The 13,372-nt window shown below is 39.3% G+C and overlaps 1 long non-coding RNA gene across 1 annotated transcript; it reads left to right on the plus strand.

The window, feature by feature from the left end:
- Positions 1 to 520: 520 nt before the first annotated feature.
- Positions 521 to 12,567, plus strand: LOC104949293 (uncharacterized). The gene is made up of 3 exons (XR_798791.1): positions 521 to 606; positions 9,743 to 9,747; positions 12,556 to 12,567. It is a non-coding gene; the product is annotated as an uncharacterized lncRNA (long non-coding RNA).
- Positions 12,568 to 13,372: the final 805 nt, after the last annotated feature.

Genomic DNA, 13,372 nt, shown 5'->3' on the forward strand with positions numbered 1-13,372 from the left:
TTCTTGTTGGTCTTACAATCAACCTGGTCTGGTGAAATGTATCTGTTTTGGGTTATTTCGTTAGCCGTTGTTTGCTAATTGCCTTCCAACTTCTGGCAAAGAGTCATCATAACAGAACATGCATGAATGCATCAAACAAAAGTGTTACGTTAAAACCACTTACTGTTATATCCCCATTAACTTTGAGAGCCTTACATTTCAGAAATTTGGGCAAATGTGCAATATAATTTCCTCTTGAGTTGTTGCAGATTCATAAATGTTATGTTGGAAATAGATGACAACTTGAAGGTAAAAATATGAAAGAACCTTTGGCTTATTTGGATGAGTGAAAGGGTAGCAAGTCGTTTAATTATATTATTGTACCCCATAAACTCACTTTCATTCGCACATATTTTTCCCATCCCCCCATTACATTACATTACATGTTACTTGTTAGAGGCTTTTATCCATACTCAATACTGTGGAAAATTCCCACAGGAGCAATTTGGGGTGAAGTGTCTTGCCCAGGGAGTCCAGGACACAGCGAAATGCTGACTGCAGTGGGGTTTGAACCTGTGCTCCCCTGATCCGAACACCAACGCACTAGTTCACTGCCCCACACGCCTGGTGCATTACCCCCTGCACTCTCTCTCATTTGCCCCTCAGTAGTCCCCCGCCTCTTTCTCTGAGAGGGTTGTATACACAGTGTGGTTACATTCTCCTCAGCCCATTAAACTGTATGGAACCAGTATGAGTCCTGGTATTGTTGGTAGTGAGGCCAATCCTCTGAGGGCCTTCTTGTGTGTGATTGCACAAATATATCACCATGGCAGAGCAATGTGGTTTAAATACACACTGAGAGGGGTAGCCAGGAAGGGACAGAGTTTTGTTCTTATGGGAGATTTTTTGTTTTTAAAAACTAAATAAAGAAAACTAAAATAAAGAAAATGCTATGGTGTTTTTTGCATATTTAACAGCCTAACATTTTCAAAGGATGAGACAATGCAATAGTGCCTAAAATGTTGATCAAAACCAGACTCTCCAGAGCTGTTGATGCAAATTTGAATAAAAAACAGTTGACAGAATGTGGTTGCAATAAATGACCATTAGAGACACTTTTGACTTAATTCTGAGAAGTGAGGAAATCCTTGGCTGTTTGAAATCTACAGCAGAGTGCCAGTGCATTTTCAATGCCATAGCAGCTCATAGAACTGTATGCACATTGATAAGATGACCTGAAAATGAATTACAACTTCAAGTCAGTGTGATGGGCATTAGTGTTGTTACAGGATTTAGATTAAACAAATGATGTTTTTTATTCAACTCTTATGGAACATTAGCAATAAAGGGGATGGGCGCTGTTGGTTAACACCAAAATAAGCATTTTGCTATTTCATTCATCACATGTCATTGCCATGACAAAAAACACACATTTTGGTATTAGCAAACAAGCAGTTAGCTAGCTAGCTAGCTAGCTAGGTTATATCAGGGGTGTCAAACTCAAGGCCCGGGGGCCAAATCCGGCCCGCGACTTCATTTTCTGTGGCCCCACAAGAGCTTACAAAGAATATAATATGTTTATTAGACGGTTACATGCTACTTTACAGAAGCACGTTGCCCATAAACTACATGTCCCACAATGCATCTCAAATTTGCCTTTTTTTCTTCAAAATATGCTTTTCTTCTTACAATTTGCCTTTTTCTTACAATTTGCCTTTTTCTCAAAATAATACTTTTTTTCAAAATATCACTTCTTTTTTTTCTTCTTTTTAAATCATTTTGTGACATGCACACTGAAGAGACTTGCAATTATTTGCCCTAGACTTCTGCTTTCAGACGTAGTTAATTATGAAGTTATTACCGTATCTGAAAATAATCCAATGCAGAGGCAATCATGTGATATAATACATTATTTTATATATATTAAATATTTATAAATGTATTTTTATATAGTCTTAAAGTTACAACCGGCCCTTTGAGTGCAGCCATAATGCTGATGTGGCCCGCGATGAAATTTAGTTTGACACCCCTGGGTTATATAGTGGGGTGCAGTTTACCATTAGCATAAAGCTTCATCAGCAAGGCAATACCATTGATAAGAAAAACGCTTATTTTATGAACATATATGTCTTGGTTGCCGGAACCAGGTGGAGAAAACAAGGGGGAAAACTTGGTAGCAAAAAGAAGGAAGGTAAATCTGCCACTGTAGTTGCGTATGTGCACTTTGAGAATGAAAAGTAACATAAGAACAGTAAGGGGGGGATTCACAATAAGTAGCGTTGTAGAGTATTATTGAACTTTTTACAAGATTTATGGCATCCTTTATGGTTAATATCCGGGAAGTGTTTACTAAGTGCTCATACCCTCACGCTCTGAATCACTCTCACTGATAAACACAAGTGCACGCTCACAGACTCTCCCACACACAGTCCTCTCTCTCTCTGTGTGACCACCCAATCCTCAGATCTCAGCAGGAAGTTACTAATCTGTTGGTCAGACTGCTCAGACACAAGCAGTGTTACCCTCCTCCAAAACCTCACGCTACTGTTTCTGCCATTTCATAATTTGTTTGCCTGTTCAACTTCTTAGCAGAATATTACTGGCATCGAGGAATTATCTAACACCCCCGCCCCCCAGCCCATGCTTGATAATAATTGCATTGCTTATTAGGTTGCTGAGCTGAGTCCGTGGTAGTGTGTTGCAGACGAGTTAACCTCTGGACTTCACAAGAGGTAACGTCTGTATTTTTTAAATGGTGGTAGCTGGTGCTTGTGTACTCAACCACTTACCCTTTACATACGTCACTCACAGTTACTTTTGTGCTATGAGAGTTCCTACTCTGAAAAAAGAGCTTAAAAAGGGCATTCTTAGAACTATGGCCATTTTTTGTTTTTTCGTTTTTGCCGTGCAAACACAATAAAAAGGGGGGGGTGGGGTTCCAAATGTTGATCTTAAATGTGTCCTCTTCCAAACTAACCGTGAGGCACACAAACTGTCAGTTGGGTCAGAAGTAATGTTCATATTTTTGCAAGATCTGAAATATTGGAGTGAAATGTATCACAGTTGTTGAACAATTTCACTGCATTCCACTTCCCCCATTGAATCAAGGTCGTTTTTTGGGCAACCAGTGCCTTTTATAGAGTGAAAGTAATGAAAGGGGGAGACAAAGGGGGTGACATGCAGAAGATGGTCTCATGCAGTCCAGATTCAAACCCAGGTCCTCATGAGAATCAAGCCCCAGTATATGGGCCGGCAGCTCTACCTACTGATCTATACGGCGGTCCAAATCAAGGTATTTTGTGGTCTGAGTATTTAATTCGATTTATCACGATTCCTCCATAGACTGTATCTCTGTTTCAAAGTCAGGGAGCTTGTAATTGGGTTAAGTATCCTGGATGTTTTCTTAGAGAAACTTGGGATGAGAGCCAGTCATGCTTCCTTACACATCAAGGGCCACAATGAAAAAGAGATAAATCAAGAGACATCGATGAAAAGAAGTCATTGGAATCACCATCATTACAAATTATAAGATTTTTAATTGGTCAACTGTTTTAGGGGTTTTCCTGCTTACTGTACATTGCGTGATAAGTTTAAACCTGATAACACAAAGAATAAATGCAGTATGACATTAAGTGTTGGAGAATAGACTGTTAAAGGAAAAATGCTTAAAATAACAATCGTATTCAAAACAATTCAGTCATGAGAAATATTGTTCCGCTGCTTCTGTTCCAGTAGGATTTCATTATTGCAATGGCCAGTGTTTTGCAAATGTATTTTTAAACCATTGTGAAAACTAGCGCCATCTGTGAAATAATGTTATGAACAATATTTTGTTTCAGAAAATGCTCAAACTGAGAATGAGGGACTGGCACATTAATGATCTCTCAGTATAGGCGATGTGGCCTCAGTGAACTCAGAGGGAAGTTCCAAGTGAAACACACTAGTGCAAGTGTGAAGTGGTGTGTTGGATAGAAGACTCATCTACACTAAGGGTCAGTTCTTCTGAATCATCCAAGACCTTTTCTCTTCTTGTTCATGCACCTCATTTTCTGGACTGTTTCTTTATTTGAAAGTTGAAAGCTTCATGTCAACAGTTTTTCTTTACTTTTTATCTGTTGACAGCTAGGTCTAAGGTAACTGAAATGCACAAAACATACTAAATTCCACTTGCCTACATTTCATCGAGAGGTAAGGGAACAATTCAGTGTTTTTGTGATTAAGGCAAATGTATCCTTTAAAGTGGACCTATCATGCTATATTTGAAAAATATATTGTAGGGCCATACATATATAAAACATGTCTGTGACGTTTTTTTTTTCAAAATACCAAACAGATCACCCATTGTAGCCATACCTCATATTTCTAAAACCCCTCTTTTGCTGCCCTGTTAGAGAAAGGCAGATTTTGGGTCCTTAGCTTGAAAAACATAAATAAGAGGAGGCGGAGCTAATGCCTGATCAGAATTCTACCGGAGATAAAGTAAAATTAAGTTGTGATAAACTGCCATCCTGTTTAAACCACGTCAAGGATTATTTCTGAAATAGTATGGAGCTCAAATGCTTTTTCTCTTGCGGGTTTATCACAAGGTGAGTTCTTTTTTTATTTCCTGCTTTTTAAACACGAGTGGCTTTGTCATTACGGGTTTATTCCTCCGAATCCACCGTGAAAACTACACAAACAAACAGTATAAATGAAAAACATAGTTTTGTGTTAGACACACAATACGCATGCACAGCATGTGAGATGGACTAGAAAGGTTAATAAACATAAAAGGGTATACAAGCACAACAACATACCTCGTTGGGCTGCATGCTCTGTAAACAGACGGGAAAGTATTCTTCAGTTCTCTTCACCATAATTATATGTATAAGAATAACAAAACTAACGGAGCTGTAAAGTATCCGTGCATCTTACTTTGAGCGTGCTTCTCATGTTCTCGCTCTCTAACTCACGCGAGAACAGCATAACGAGACGTGAGCTTGGACTTCAAAATAAAAGACGAAATATTGCACGCATGAAACATTACAACAATAATAATTAGTACACTTAGAAAATACATATTACAGTTAAATTATGAACATGTAAAGGCTGCACTTACAGGTTAGCTCTGAGTGTTAGCGAGGCTTGCTAATGTAAACAAAGATGTCCAAAACACGTCAGGCATTGTTTCTGATAGCAACTTTCTGTGGGTCCGCCACCGATTTGACGTCAGTTCGGATGGAAATCTGTATCTGCTTGTTGTACACCCATTTTTAAAGGATTTGGGTATGGAGGAAAAGAGAGAGGGTTTTATTTTCTGACGCTGCGTGAGTTACATGTATGTACAAAAGACATCACAAAGTGCATTTTGCATGATAGGTCCCTTTTAAATGAGACAACATGCCTCTTATTGGTCCATTGAATCAAGCGCTCTGATTATCCCATTAAAACAAGCACTCTTAAAGGCCCTTTGAAACAAGCAATTTGATCGGACCATTGAAACAAGCCCTCATTCTGTACTGGCACGTTAAAACAAACCTTTGGATTGGCCCATTAAAACAGGTAATTTGATTGGTCTATCAAAGCCAGTCTTCTGATTGGACCATTGGAAGTTATTTATCTCAACATTATCATAGCTAAGCATAGTAACTGTTGTTGAAAACCAAAAATAAACAGCTATAATTCATGTAGGTTTAGGATATCACAGTACCCAAAAAACAATGTATCTTTTTGGAACACACAGAACAGGATTAGTACAACAGTTGTCAGATGTCTGGTTCACACTTATGTCTTTCGGTGTGGGTTAGATTACTTTCTAGATTACTAAATAATATTTTTTCTTTTTATTCAACACAACAAAAGTGGTCATAGTTGCCAACAGGCATGCCCTGACATTTGACTGAAACCAATCACTTGAAAGCACAGTGTACCTGAAGGGTGACTCAGACACACACAGAATTGGTCAGTCTTTGATATCAGTTACTTTTGTGTATAGATGTTGTGTTATATTTGGTGCTGCACTCCACTGTTCACCTTCATCATCCAATCAGGCATTAACAGGGGGATTGTGCGTGCTTGACAGAAATCACACAGTTTCTGCCTGCTGTGAGTGCACACTTACTGCTTCCACTGTGCCTGTCTGTAAAAGAGGAAGTATTAAAGGTTATTAATGTGTCTGCATGTACTGGTGCCTGTTCTTCTTCATCACACAGAGCCTGCTAGAATTAAAAGCTAGTGGGCTAATTAGTATTTGGTCTTTGGTTTCTCCTACAACCCCATGGCGTTCTGTGCCCTGATTGGCTCTGACACTGCAGGCCAGCAGCTAATTGGATCAACACAATTACTCACATTCTTACCATGTTAAGGGCTTTGTTTCATGTGTTGAATTTCATTAGAAACCCATGAAAGCACACTAACATGCGTGCACACACGTGTCAAACATTTCTACACAATTGTAAATGCGAACACAATGCTATTGCGATCTCTGACCTAAATCTCTTTCTCATACTGCCGGCCATCCTTCTGGTTGATGATAGGTTACTGTAAGGCTAAAGCGGTTTACAGAAAGTTGTAATGTTATACGTTAAGTCAGAAGAGATTTAGGGGAGCTAAGATAAAGAGTCTAAGTGCTTTGCTGAAAGCCCAAGCTCATAGGAAATCCTGTTTCAACTCCACTTTCATAACTTTAAAACAGACATGTCAAATATTTCACTAACTCTCTGATTTGACTGTTTTCACAACCCCTTATTTAAGTCTTGTGTTAAGCACTGTTGCCCCTGGGTTCCTCTTTTCTCTCTCCTCACATGTTCATGTTTCTGTTTTTACTCCTTCTTATTTCTTTGGCTTAACAAAAAACACATCTTGCCGTACCTCCTCTGCTTGCTTGCTATGTGTGTTTAAGAAATTCTTATCATAAAAGCAAAACAGATGATATCGTATTTTGTAAATGAAACCCAGACACTGGGAGAGACATTTAGATGTCACTTCTTGTACAATCGACATAATTCACTTGTCGTTTACCCTTCTTTATAAGCAGGTTAACAAGCATTTATATTCTAAAATATGTTTTTGGATTGCTTCATATTTTGGAATAAATATGGCAATATTACATCAAGCCTTACCCGTTTATTTCACCCAATGGACTACCTAAGATAATAAAACTTGAATTATTCAAGAATAAAACTAGAAGATTTATATTTAAAATGATAAAACCAAAAACTTTTACAGAGAAGTTTGGGATTCATTTTTCCACATTTACAGCAAATCACCACAGTTGTCAATAAATAAAGCTACCATAATATGTGTTATCTGAAAAACACGGCTAAATAAAGGAAGAAAAAAGTAAAGTAAAAAGTAAAAAAGACAAATGCTAATGTAGCTGTGTCTCTTTGTGGACTGCCTTCACTTACGTTCATTTGACCTTTATAAGCTGATAATATGTTGAATTGCCCCAAAGTGAGTATTGTGTATGGGTTGAAGTTCTTTAAAGCTCTGTGATAAATGTCAGCATACCTCATTTGAAGAGAGAACAAAGGAGGAAATATAGATGTAAATATAATGGGAAAGACATACAGAGAAGGAGCAATGAAGAAAGAGTGTGTGTGAGAGGAAGAGTGTCCAGGCCACATAGCAAACCACTTCAGTTCATCTGCTGCCCATTTGGCTCCAATTAGTGTGCAGCCCCCTCTAGCTCTCTCTGTCTCCACCTCGCTGCCTCCCCTGGTCTCTCTTTGCAGCTTGCTCTCATTCGCTCTGCTTCCTACACACTACGTCCCTGACACAATTACCTCCAGTAGCTTTTCTGATCAGGCTGCCTGTGTGTAAGACAAAAAAGTGAATAAGTGCATGGATGCACATGTGTATCAGCGTCTGTGTTTGTATATGTGTGTGTACCTAACCTCCCGCTGTCTTTTTCCATAATGGGCCACCACCAAGACAGACTGGCTGTCTGTTTTAAGACATAAGCACACACACTCACAGACTGAAACAAAGCCCCCACAGTTAGTCCGTCAGTCCACTTAGCTGCACAGGGGTTGGGGGTTTGTAAATGGTAACATATTCCCTTAGCCGCATAGGCGTAATAAGCACTTATCGAGATTTCAACAGGTGAGATAAAAAAATGGCTATTTTCACGTGGAAGAAACAGCTCCATACTTTATCTTAGATCTCCGTGAATATCTCAAACATAAATGTAAGCTATGTCAGCAATACTTTCCTTTATTTTACACCGATGCAGTTTGTGGTAAGCCAGTGTTGAAGAAATTGGCCATTTGAGTATTATAATGTCACGCTTTAGCATATGGTGAAAGGTCATGTCATCAAAAGCAGTTAAAATAACATATCCCTTTCTCCACCTGAGAAAGGGGGTGTGTTTGTGTTACAGGACGTGACACATTCACTGGTGTTTTAACTGCTGTGACCCTTCATATCAAGATGACATCACCATGCGCACATATGCACATCCATGGTCAAGTTGTTCTTCATGTTCTCTCTTGGTTGCTCATTTTGCACTTACTTTCATTAGCCCGGAATCCCCCCAAGGATGAGCTCTTATTGAGTCATTTGGATTCCTTATACTGTCAGACCACCCAATAACAAGTACTGCGCATGACCTCTGACTCCTGCTGCACCTCACACCCTTCCTCTTTCTGGTATCTCTTCCCTAATTGATATTTAATATAAACAAAAAATATTAGAAATGTCATCGGTGGTCATCAGGTAGTGCTCTGGGACATGTAAGGGGATCCCTAAAATCTGTAGGATTCCTCCTCTGGGGAACATTAATGTTTTTACAAAAATGTCATGGCAATCCATCCATTCAAAACTGGTGGCCCCAACAACAGACATTGCTGGCCCCAAAGATAGCAATCATGCTGGTTGCTGGTACCAATCCTTAGTCAATCAACCAAGCCAGTTAAAAGCAGCTATCAGGTATATGTACTTTATTTTATTTACCAGATGAAGATAATGCTTAACAGATTAAAAAGGTTTGTGGTAGCTTTAGCCACAACACTATAAGTTTTACTTTCCTATCCACCTGTGATGTTGCTCTATCTCATCTTATCTCAACCGTCTCTGTACAGGATGTAATTTAAATACCTCAGTACATTTCAATTGATTCATTTCAGATTAGTTGAATTACTTTGCCACTTTCATAATTGTGTACACTGCAGAGTTCCCCTCAGTTTTAAGGGTTGCATTGTGTTTAATCACTCTCGTATCACTGTTCAGAGTTACAAAGTGTTTATCTAAGAATGTGTTCACTTGTCTTTTGTTTGGGACAGAACAGCTGTGGAGGAAGTCCAGGGTTAACAAGACGAACAGTTGCTGAACAAAACCCAGCTTTAGTTGGTTCGACACCATGGGACTATAGCCATGCAATATTTTAGGAAGCCAGCATAAATCCCAAGTCATGTTCTGAGGTTGGAAGTTTGAATTGGATAGAACATTTAGCATGAGTCCAGCTGTAGTACCCCTGCCCCCTAATTTACTGATTGATATATTTAAGTGTCATCATGGCAATGCAGTTGGTTTTGCATGTGTTAGCGCATACACAACAAATCATGTCTACTGTACATTCCTAGAAGTTTAAAGATTGATGTACTCAATGCAGCTGGTGGTTTCCATCCATAATCCTAAAATATGAACATCTTGCATAAGGAAAGAAATGTGGTATACAAACATTTAACTATTACAGACAACGAGTAACATTTATGTATTGAGAACTAAATCAATTTCCCTACCCACTGACATCATTTGGTTTTGACCAGAAGTAATCCTAAAGCACATGTTTGTTAATGAGCACAATACACAAAAGATATCCACAGGGCGGACATCATGTTTTTTTTTAAACAAATGCGGATGTGAATCAGTTTTCATTGTGATGTTTAAATATTCAGAAACTGGCCTGTGGACTGGGTTAGTTTGATGTTGAGAAAGCATTTCAGATCAAAGAAACCACCAAACGTCATAAAATGATCCAGCCTGCAGATGGTGAAGGTACAACAGTGTGGTTCACCTTCTCAAAGCTGGTACGGATGTCCAGTGGTTTTTATTTAGGGTTAGAGTGGGGACAGAGGCTAACCAACTGACAGTTAACAAATGGTCTCCCAGCTTTTATAGAGCTGAGGAAAGGAAACCAGAGTGCCACTCAACTTCCCCTAGCCACCACACACAGAGACACACAGCCACACACACACACAGTGGCTCACATACATGTCACTAAAAAGTGATGAGGGGATTGACTGCGGTCACATTTACAAGAAGACAGCAGCCTACAGTTTCCCAGGCAGATTTATGAGGGATTATATTTCAGTTATGGGTTAGCGAATATCCGAGTATCCTGCTAAGAACAACTATTATGATCTTATCAGCTCCTGACACTGATTTGTGAATTTACTTTATTTTAGGAAATATATCGACAGCAAGCAGCATTGGACAGAAGTGTGTTGTCAGGCCTTTAATTATCCTAGTAAACATGCCAACGGTTCATGACATGTATTATGTCATAAGTGTTTTGAGATGGTTTTACTGGGGTCTTGTTTGGTCTAAATATGGTAGCATACAAGCCCATTTAGACATTGCCAGAGAGCGTGTACTTTTACCAACATTCCTCAGAATGTAATTTATTATTCCAAATATAATTAATTTATATCTGGAGCTGAATAGAGATATACATGAAGTTTAAAGAAATATACTGAATTACTGGAATGGGGATTTGGACAAAGCTGATTGGGAAGCTCAGAGTATTATGTTAATGTGTTGCTCAGGCTGCATGATAAATGCCATAACGTTTAGCTGTGTGTTTAGTAATATGCCCATCTTTTATATTCTGCTGCAACCATGTCAATCTTCCTGTGAGACTGACCATTGAGCGGCCCGACCAAGCAAGGAGGCAGAGGCAGAACGTCCAAAAATATAACCCGACGTGGGCATTTATTAAAACAATGTGCACAAAGTTCACACAGCCTTAATCCTGCTGCTGTTCACGCGAGCCCAGCCTGCTGCCACCAGGATCTCACACACCCTGACTCCAGCACAACAAAAGACAGCGCTTAAATACACAGAGGAATCAAACACAGGTGAGGGAAAACAATTAGACACAGGTGAGGGGGGAGGGACAACCCAGGACCCCAGGTGCGCACAATCACCCGGCCCAAAGCCATCAGTCCATAGTGACGCAGTTCCCTGCGTCACACTTCCATTAGTTATATTTCTTTATGGAATATATTTATAGGACTCGTCCAGATTGGCTTACAAGATAAGCGTGACATTTCTTGACCTTTAAGATAGAAATAGACAAAACAATCTCCAATCAACCTACTGGCTTGATTTAGGACTTTTGACTATTTAAAATGGTCTTCATCAGAAAAAGACCATGTGGTCTACTATTAATTATGTTACATCCTCCTGCACTCACTCCCTGTTGACCATTTCCCCTGTGGAGATATATTACTATATCACCCTGTTAATAATCAAGCACATTTAAAAATGACAGGATCAAACAACACCAAGAATGGTTAACCTTAAACTGTGCACTTGTCACATTCAGAGACTTCACATCTTCAAACCCATCTATAGTATAATAGAGATGCATAGTACAGAGTGTCCATACCTCTAAGCATTGACCTCCTCCATGGACAGCCAAAACTAAATGTGTTACACAACAGCGAGAGGAAACAGCATGAAATCAGGTAGTACTCCAAATCCCATACTGGACATAAAACAATGTTTCCAGAGTTCAAACAATTTTCCGTTTCAGTGACCACATGTCCACTCACTGCTATTCCTTTCAAGACTTCAGGGAAGCTTTTTAACCCGTGTCCGTGACCATGGGTCAGTCATTCAATTAAAGCAGTAAATCTGAGAGAATCAAGCTGGAATAAATCCTGCTTCCCAGGTGAGTCCAATTCAAGTTGACCGGCTCAAGCGGCGGTCACAGCAGTGCCCCGTTCACTCGTTTGCTGGGGTTTGGTTCACTTTGCTGTAAACGGACACCATTAGCTGGTAGGCTTGTTCAGCCACTTTGGGCTAATTAACTTTCCTTTACACGCAACACGCCCAGCTGGAAGGCGCATGTTTTGGTTTTTGCAAAGGGAAAAAAAGAAAAGGAGCGGAAGACAAAGGAGAAAACTATTTGGATTTCTTTTTGTCCATTTACATCTTCTGATCTTGCATTTAGATCAAAGTTTATTTATCATTGTGTGGTTTTCGCCACGGTTGGTGCCATGGTGAAGATGGTAGGAAATGAGAGGAAGGATAAGGATAATAAAATGAACACAGAAGTAGAAAGGTCAGTTCATGGGAAATTGAAAATGGTTAACCAAGTTAGAGATGAAAGGAAGAGGAGAGGAAGCAAGGGCGGCAAAACAGAAGTTCAGTGTTGTTTTCCATCTTTCAGCATTTTGACTACTAACTGACTACCGGAATCGTTTAGTATATATCTTACCTCATAAGGGGGAAAGCAAAGGAGTCAGGTTTAGAAATAGAAGGGGACAGAAGTTCAAACAGAGTAACATCACTGAAATCGGATGTGAAAGTAAAAAAAATAAAATAGAGTTGAGAAGGCTATAATCAGCAACCAAAATGATAACACAGACAAACATAAAGGGCTTAAAAATGCTGTGGCTACCAAATAACAGAGAAGAGAGGAAGACAGAGTGAGTAGAAGAGGGAAACACTTTAATGACTAAATGAGAAATATATACAAGAAGAGGCAGAAACAGCAAGAAAGAGAAGACGTGGAAGAGAAGATTTAGTGTTCGCACAGAGATTATAGCTTTCTTTCCAAGCCCTGCAATAAAAAGTTAACAATAAAAAAGGTAAACAATTCACTAAATGTATCCCCAGCACAGTTTACAGCCCAGTCTTAATTCCACTGCTGGAAACATGTCAGGTTTGTATCAAACAAGAAAGAAGAGGCTCTCTGGAATGCTATATAAACAGAAATGAAAGGGGGAACACACCCCATAATGGCCAGCACATTGCAACAGCTTACATGACGTTTGTCTTGTATACTTTAATTAGAGGCCAACAGCACCAGGGCATCATGCATATGCAGACCTCATAGATACACACTGAAATGAAGGGAAGAGGGGGATAGATGCCAAATGTACAAATGACTTTAATGAGTGGAGGAAACAAAGTATCAGTGACAAAGTGGACAGAACAGAATAATCCAGCAGTATGATTTGATGCAACACAATGTTTACAGTAACACAACAAAACAGTAACTTTCTTTGTCCACCATGTCTATACTGCTGCCCTTAATAAGTCACAAAGGGAGCCTTGTTTCTGCGTGCCAATTGTTTTCCTGCTCAACTTGGAAGTGTACTGAAGTAAACTCTTGTGGCTTTTTTAAGGGAAATTACTTTCAATATATTTAATTAAACAAAAAGAATGTATACCATTCAGT

The sequence above is a fragment of the Notothenia coriiceps genome, unplaced genomic scaffold (genome assembly GCF_000735185.1).
Source record: "Notothenia coriiceps isolate Sejong01 unplaced genomic scaffold, NC01 NC01_scaffold00015888, whole genome shotgun sequence".
NCBI classification, from domain to species: Eukaryota; Metazoa; Chordata; class Actinopteri; order Perciformes; family Nototheniidae; genus Notothenia; species Notothenia coriiceps.